The sequence below is a fragment of the Glandiceps talaboti genome, chromosome 11, assembly GCF_964340395.1.
Source record: "Glandiceps talaboti chromosome 11, keGlaTala1.1, whole genome shotgun sequence".
Taxonomy (NCBI): domain Eukaryota; kingdom Metazoa; phylum Hemichordata; class Enteropneusta; family Spengelidae; genus Glandiceps; species Glandiceps talaboti.
Genome location: NC_135559.1, coordinates 6,322,899 through 6,331,385, shown reverse-complemented (window position 1 = coordinate 6,331,385; position 8,487 = coordinate 6,322,899).

Sequence of the window (8,487 nt, the reverse complement as noted above, 5' to 3'; positions counted from 1 at the left end):
ATCAGGCCAATAAAACAATTGTGTTGTTCCGATTACGCTCAATTTTGGAATAGGCGGGTAGGTAGATTTTTTATTTTATTTTATTTACATTTTTTATGAGTGTCTAGTTCAGGTTTTCCATTGTTTTCCAAATGGTCTCTGTGTTGTTTATTTCTTCCTATCAGATGTACAGCCATTACAGATTGGAAGAACAGTTTTATGTTGTCTTTTTAAGTTGATGTCAGTTTCCGCATCCACTATATTTCTGGCGAGACTTCACAATTTTCGGGATTGTATGGTTTTCTCTCGAAAACTAGGTGGGGTCTGGTGACCGGAACCAAATAATTATTTTTTTATGCCTCATTTGTAATTTTTCTTGCTCAGCTCGAGCACTTGTTTTGTCACATATTTTAGCCCTCAATTCCACATCTGCGCAAATGTATTTTGCTGTTTACCCACGTTTTTTTTACAGTTTTAGTTGTATTATTTTTAATATCGTGGGAACGTAAAATTAAATATTAAACCTTTTTGAAGTATAGACGTGTCATTACCTCAGTCGAACTATCGTATCCTTCACTGTAGTACCACTAATGCCTTTGCTGCATTTTTAACATTCAATAAATTGTTAGGATTACAAACTTACTATAATATTATCAACTCTTGTGTTTTCGGTTATATAGAATGAAATAGCAAAATAGTATAGCTTACTTATCTAATATCAGTGATAACACAAGCATTATGAAATAAAGAAAACTATGCAAATTGTTGAATGTTGAATTTTCTAGAGGTCTTGTATAGGTTTTAAACATAAATTCTTTTTTGTGACATTGCAAGAGAGCTCGGAATTCCTTTAGAAAGAATTCCTCATAATTAAAATATATATAGTATGGTCGCCTAAAATATCAAATAAACCCCTTCCAAAACAAAAACTTGGATTTTTTTTATCAAAATGACTAAATCAATTTACTTCCTATGTCTTTGAATTAGCAACCATTCTAATTTGAAAATGTATGAATATAGGTAACAGTCCTAGCTCCTCGGTCTTTTGGTATCAAAGCATGATCATGATATGTGCTTCTTTTCAACTGACACCAATGAACTTGGAATTACATGTATGCCACCAATGGTCAATGTGCAAGATGGTTGTGTTTTTCTATATGTAAACATAATTAAAACCTAATTGACATTGTGAAGAATTATGTGTTGAGCAAGAGATGAATACACCCTTATATGGCTAACAAAACATCTTTGTTATTTGAATGCATTATCAAGGGACATTGCCTTGTGTTAAAATGGTGTCTTATTTGATTACATGATAGCTTTTGTATCTAATACGCCATTACTCACACACACCACACCAGGCAAGTATTCAACCACTGAAGTCATGAGTTGATGAAGCACCTCGAAAACATAGCAATAGAGGTCAGACTGTGATGCTGTATCTGTCACTGAACGAATTAGCAGCATACTAGATTACACAGATTGGTGATACGCTTGGTATGTCCCTTGTATACTTTAGCCTACGTTGATATTCTAAAAGCGATTTTAAAAGCGTTCAAAATTCCTTCCAGCGAAATTGAAATAGGCGCCAAAGTATCTATGTCGCTGGAAAATGAAATGAAGAAGAAATGACGATGTGGAAACGTTTAACAAATGATTGCGCAGACTATTTGACAATGCGGTTCTATTTCTCGAATACCCTGGCGCCAGAATTATTCGCAATTCAAAGAGTCCATGCTGTGTCAGTTATATCGAATCTTGTACTAGGAATACTGACGAAACGTTCATTCTAGACAATTCCATTTTGTACTAGTTGATCGGTTGCAATAGCAATGCATATGTTTGTTTTAGTACTTGTTTCGCATTACGTCTGCTAGTGCTAAATCAAAACGTTTGGAAAACGTTGCAATTTCGATAAAAACGATGCTACGACGGATCTTCTTAAAAGTTACTTCGAGAAATTACAGCCTTGCGAAAGATGGCCAGATTTAAACTGAATGCCTCAAGTAAGGGAATCACTAATCATGCAAATTAAACTAAAAAATATGGTGACAGGCGGGGTTTTTTTTGGACAGGCGTGCTTTCTTAGGTGTATGTATGTGCCAAACTATAGGGAATTTTAAGAGTGCATGATACTGCTTAATTACTGAGTATCGTTCATTACCTAAAATCGTTAATTCTGCAAATTTTTCATTAAAACTGTCAGCTATATCAACAAATTTTATAGGACATATCCACTTTGTTATGATTAATGCATTCCTGACAAAATTAGCGTCAAAATCCCATTACGGTACATCTTTTCCAAATTTGCATGCACTCTACAAGTAATTACGTTATAAATGTAAATACATGTACATGAACACATCAGTGTCATTCTCCCGCACACCGTATAAAAGAACATAGTTTGCACTTTCAAAAAGAAAATATTTATATGCAACAATACTCTTTACAGTGGTTTAATTTCGTCTTTCTAGACTTTCAATTTTATATGGTAATCACTCTCTAAAAATATGTGCTCCGGAAACGAACTCCGGATGAATCTATGTTGGGGCGGTTCTTGGAGTCGGACCGTACAGAGTACCTACATAAAACTACACTATGATACTAGTACAATACCGCAATCCAGAAACTTTTAGTTCCACGACATGAAGTATGAACGACAGCGTTAACTTTCAATTTGACAGAGACAAGGTTGTAAAACTTTGAAATTTTGTGTCTCTGAGGAGAACTACCGATTCGGTATACACCAAGATAATCGTTTATTCTTGAACGATGCCTTACGTGTTAAGCATGTTCACCCCAAGTCTATCTGCTAGACCTCGGATGTTCTTCCGATAGAATACGACACACGACCGAACATCGCTATCGAGGATGGAACATCCAAGGTCTAGCAAATGTCATCAGGATATAAATAACTGCCAATCAGAGAACCGTATTAGCGACAAGCACAAACAGGGGACAATAGCTAATTGTGCATGCATATTCATCTTAAGGAGGTACTTGTAAAATTAACCACCAATGTGTGAATAACAACGTCGACACACTCATCAAACACAATTACCATAAACCGATAAGATATAGTAATGACGTAAATGTGTTTGTCAACACCTGCATGCAGAGATTAAATATATTAAAGTATATGTATTCATGAATGGCCAAACCCACCGCTCAATGTAATCTCAATGGAATGTCCGGTCTGAAAATGGCATTTGCTAGCAGCAAGACTATGACATGACATTTGCTAGACTGTTCGGGCAAGCCCTCACTTAGTCTTGCTGCTAGATGTTCGGGCATTCTTTCGATACTATATGCGAACGAAGTTCGAAGTGAGGGCTTGCCCGAACAGTCTAGCAAATGCCATTTTCAGACCGGACATTCCATGGCCGTGCTATCGATGGAAATCCTTTCTAAATTCTAACCACGTATGTTAATAAGTAACCAATCACGTGGATAAGTAATGATAATATCACGTCGTTTCTAAACTACCCATGACGTGCTCTCCACGTCAGGAAATGGTCATCGGGCACATGAAACTGTTGGAACGTTTTGCATACGAAGGGTCATATTCAAATTTCACAGGTCACACTACACAAAGAGATTTAGAACTTAACGGTAGGTACAATCAGAACTGACTAAATCCTCGATGCCTTGTCCTACAACTTCGAAGCAAAGATGGCAACCGTATGTTTGCCAACAGTAAGCCCCATTTGTTCCCTGTAGAATTTAAAACGTGCCTTGGGAAACGTGCATTCCAAAGATATAGTGTAATTACTGAAGGTCGTTAACTATTCAAATTACTCATTAAAAGTAAAGGCTATGTCAATTAAATTATTCATTAAAACTGTAATCTATGTCAACAAACTTTATAGGACATATGCGCTTACTTGTGGTTAACTTATGTACTAAATTATATTGAAATTGAAGAATGAAGTTAAATCAACAAACCTTACAGGGCATATGCGCCTTGTTATAGCTAAAATATGCACCAAATTATATTAAATTTGCAATATGTGTTTCAAAGATATAGCCTAATTACTCAAAACCATTAATTATGCAATAACTAATTATTGAAATGTTCATTGGATGTTTAACAAAATCTAATCAGCACTTGTCATTAGCATATGGAAGATGTGTAGCAAATTCCACTATAATTGACCCAGCCGTTTTTAAGAAAATGGTGACACAGACAGACACACACACACACACAAACAGACATACAGACAGACAGACAGACAGACAGACAGACGGATAACATTTTGTTCGAAGGCCAGTAATTGTGCCTGTGAAGTGAATGTGAGTTTAGCATATTTCCAAATTTCCTGCTTCTACAATTTTATTATATACGTTGTTATTCTTCCTTGTAAACCTAAATAAGAAAGGTAAATCTTTTATATATAAAAAAACCAAATGAAATTCAAAGAAAAACTGTGATAACCAACATTGATAACAGAAATGTTTATCTCGTCCCATGATATATACATATCTAACAAACTTATATAGCACCAAATATCCAAAGTTAAACCATGTTCATTGGCGCTTAGAGTTATGAAAACACACACACACACATTATATACACTGCAAATCCTCTCTTGCATAGATAAGACATTGTACATTATGAACTAACCTTAGATTAACGTTACGGAAACCTAATTAGGTAGTCTGTTGCATTAATATCTGAAAAAAAGCCTATAAGTGTTACAAAGGATACCACTGACACTGCAAGTAGAGTGATATAATTAAAGATATTACTGTTGTCTTTGAATCATGCCGAAATATGACTCCAAACCACTTACATGGCATACTGATTTGCAAAGTGGGGTATATCTTTCCAGGAATCCAAAATTACTCAATAAACGCCGGTGCAAAGACATTACATATTATGTTACATTCTGATAACCGTAAGTAGGATGAAGGCATGATTAAATAGTGTCAAGTCTTCCATATCAATGCAGATTAAGCCAACTGGCTGTGGCAAGCCTTTCATGAGAGACCTTCTCCTGGAGAGATCTGTATTGACTATTCATACATCTGGGTCTCCTTTCTTATGATTGTATCCAGTTCTACAGTCTGGAAATGTTATGTGAAATACCAGTAAAATGTATACCTATGCACAATAAGTAGCACATACTTCTAAAATAGAAGCTTACCTATATAAAGTGTAATAAAATGACACAATGAACTACCAGTAACTGAAATAAACGGGTAATTAAAAGTGTATCTGTTCCGAAAAGTTAATAAAATGCTGAAAATTTTATTTCCCCAGGAATAATAATGAGATATGTATAATACAGAGGTGGAGAATGTTAAAGATTGGCAACACCTTATAAGACAGACCTGTAAAACTTATCTAAAATGGGGTGCGAGAATTCCTTACTTTGATTTACTTTGGTATGTGTTGGGCGCACGCTTCAAGCCTATATGTCCAGATCTTAGTGTTGATAGTTCCTTTAAGATGGCTTGTATGTGTTCTGTAATTTGGCTTTGTAATAATATTTACGTTGTCCAGATCATGTTCTAACTGTTGGTGTTCTTCACTTTTTGAGACACCACTTCTGACTTGATAGATTTGTATTATTCGCAAATAGAAAGATGTCGACGTCTGAGGTTGTACATTGCGGTGTATCAGTTATGTAGAGAAACAGTATGGGCTCAAGACACTTCCTTGTGGAATGCCACTGGTGATGTTTACCCATTGTGATGATGAACCATTTACAGTAACTCGTTGTTGTCTGTCTGAAAGAAATGATCTAATCCAAGCTAGCACGGAGTTTATTGCTCCATAGCTTTCTACTTTCCCTATCAACCTCTCACTGCGGCCCAGCGAAGCTCTAATTTGTCCATTATTCCTTGGAGCATTTTGGCAGCAATATTTGTATGCTACAATGTTGCAAGGTTTAGTGAAAAGAATACTGATTTTTTTTTCCGACATGGAGCGCACTGACCGTGGTATGATCATCCTAGGGAGGAGGTCATTCATCTGACTGAGCGTTTTTTTTTCACGCAGTGCTCATTAATATTCGTCAGCCTACAAAAACGTGGGCGGTAGTATCGAACAAACATAACAGGGCGCCTCTTGGGCGCGCCACAGTGTCTTATGCGGTACTTTGACAAAGGCTTTTGCAAAGACCATTGCATCAATGTAGCCATCATTATCTAATACCTTTGTCAAGTTATCCTAGACTTGGAGGGAGGCTGACCCACACTGATGAAACCAAACTGTCTGTCTGAGAACAGCTTATTGTATTGCATAAAATGTATGATATGGTCTCTAATAATGGGTTCCATCATTTTACATATGATACATGTCAAACTGACGGGCCCTGTCCGGACAGTATTTTTGTTTTACTTTTCTTGAAAACAGCAGTCATCTTTCCTTGTTTCCACTGACTTGGCAACTATCCAGTTTGAAGTGATGCTAGAAAGAAACGTTGCTGAACAGTAAGAATATTCACAAAGGCGAATGAGTCTAATTAATGAACAAGTGGATAAATGCTGTCTAACAGGTCCAAGTGATCTGTCACCATTAAAAGACAATCAATAACTTTCTATAATTTAATTAACTATAGCATGTGATATGTTCTGATTACTAATTGAGACATGACATAGAGTAATCCATCATTCCATGCACTGATTGAAGCCATCAAGTGGATTTTGTGTTCTACAAAATTAAAGTTGACATATGGATAATTGGATATTTATTTTGGATTTTTAATTTGTAAAACAATTGTATCATGGCTTCATACTTCCTACTTCACACTTGAAAGATCAATGTAAAACAACGTATGCAAAGTCCTTAAAGCTTGTTTATAACTCAATACATTGCAACAGACTACTAAATGTGTAAAATGTTTGTTATTGTACGTACAGTAACAAATGTACATGTTTTAATCATTTTTTAGCATTTTGCAATGTTACAAACACAGAATTGATCTATGATATTTTACTTTCATTTTCAAGTAGAAAGTCATGCTAAAATTGTTTTATGAATTAAAAATCCAAAATAAATATCAAATCCTCATCAATATGGCAACTTTAAGGTCACAAACCTGAGTGATAGTAATATAAATGTCTATCAGTTATACTAATGGCAGAGTAAAAGACTTAATTTGATGGTTTTGCTGACGCACATACTAAGATAAATAATGATTCAAACATTGAAAAAACACTGAAACTGATACGAAATGCTTATTGTCGATAAATGTTGATAATTGCTAAATTTTGTTTAAAAATACATGCACTCAGAATCTCTCGCATAGAAGGTGTGTTTGAAATTGCTTCTAAGAAATATCTACCTTGATTATTAGAGTGGATGTTATATCTGTTTCTACTTCTCTGTCTTTGATCAGGGACATCTTCAAGTGTATCCCTTCCCGACAACAGATCTAAGTACAATCATTTCATTTGTTACTATCAAATCAAGGGGTGAGCGGCAAATGCGGCCTAATGACGAAACATTTTTTTTGAGAAAAAGACCAAAAACACGTTGTCAGGACAATCTTGGTGAGATCGGATAAGAAACGGCAAACTATCGGAAAATGTCGTAAGGTCTTCAGGGAAATGTCATTTTTTAGAAAATGTCAAACACAGCAAAAGAAGATTTACCATGGCATTTTGACTGTGAACTAAATTTGATTTACGTTTATGATTTAGTACCACAGTCCTGATGTCAAACCCAAGGTGTCAAGCTCAGGTTCATCAAGAAAACAGCCTGTCTAACAATACTTCAAGAAGTGCAATGCTCTGATTAAACTGGTGAGCATTATCAGATAAAAGAGAACTATTGAACCTCCTTGTAACGACTCCATATCTAACAAATCTGCATGATACTGGCAATTATTGCCCACGATGGCTATTGGTGACCGTTTCAATACCATATAAGGGAATTTATAATCCTAACAAATCATTCAACTAGGTTTTGAATGAAACATTTATAAAATAATATCAAAATATTGAATTTCAATCATTGGTCATGTGTTATATTATATTGTTGAATTGTTTAATAAAATAATGTAGCATTCTTGTACCGTGGAAAACATCTGCATCAGTGGCAGCGAATTAAATAGCACAGTAAGTCAATACGTCAGATGTCAAAAGTGTCGGAATGAGTGAATTGTAAAGTCACATACATTTGAAAGAATTAGTACATAGCGTGTGGAGACGTTACATGTACGTACAGTTGATGTTGTAATCGATTTACTTAACTTGTCAGGAAAATGGCGGGAAACCTTATCGATACTCTTTATCAACCTATTATTTATTTACGAGTTCTGTTTGGCAACACAGTACATTTCGCTGTCTGTCTCCAAGGGATGTTTTTTCCACCAACGCTACTGCTGTCACTTCAACTGCTTGATATCTGTGAGATTTCAAACGCTTATTGCTTTAACCGGTAGGGCATGATAGTCTATAGTCAGTCTTTTCCTCATGCCTCAGTATTGCAGACATCGCTGAGTTCTTGTAACGATCTTAATATAACTAATCCACTTTCTGAATTGTATTGCCCGTTGC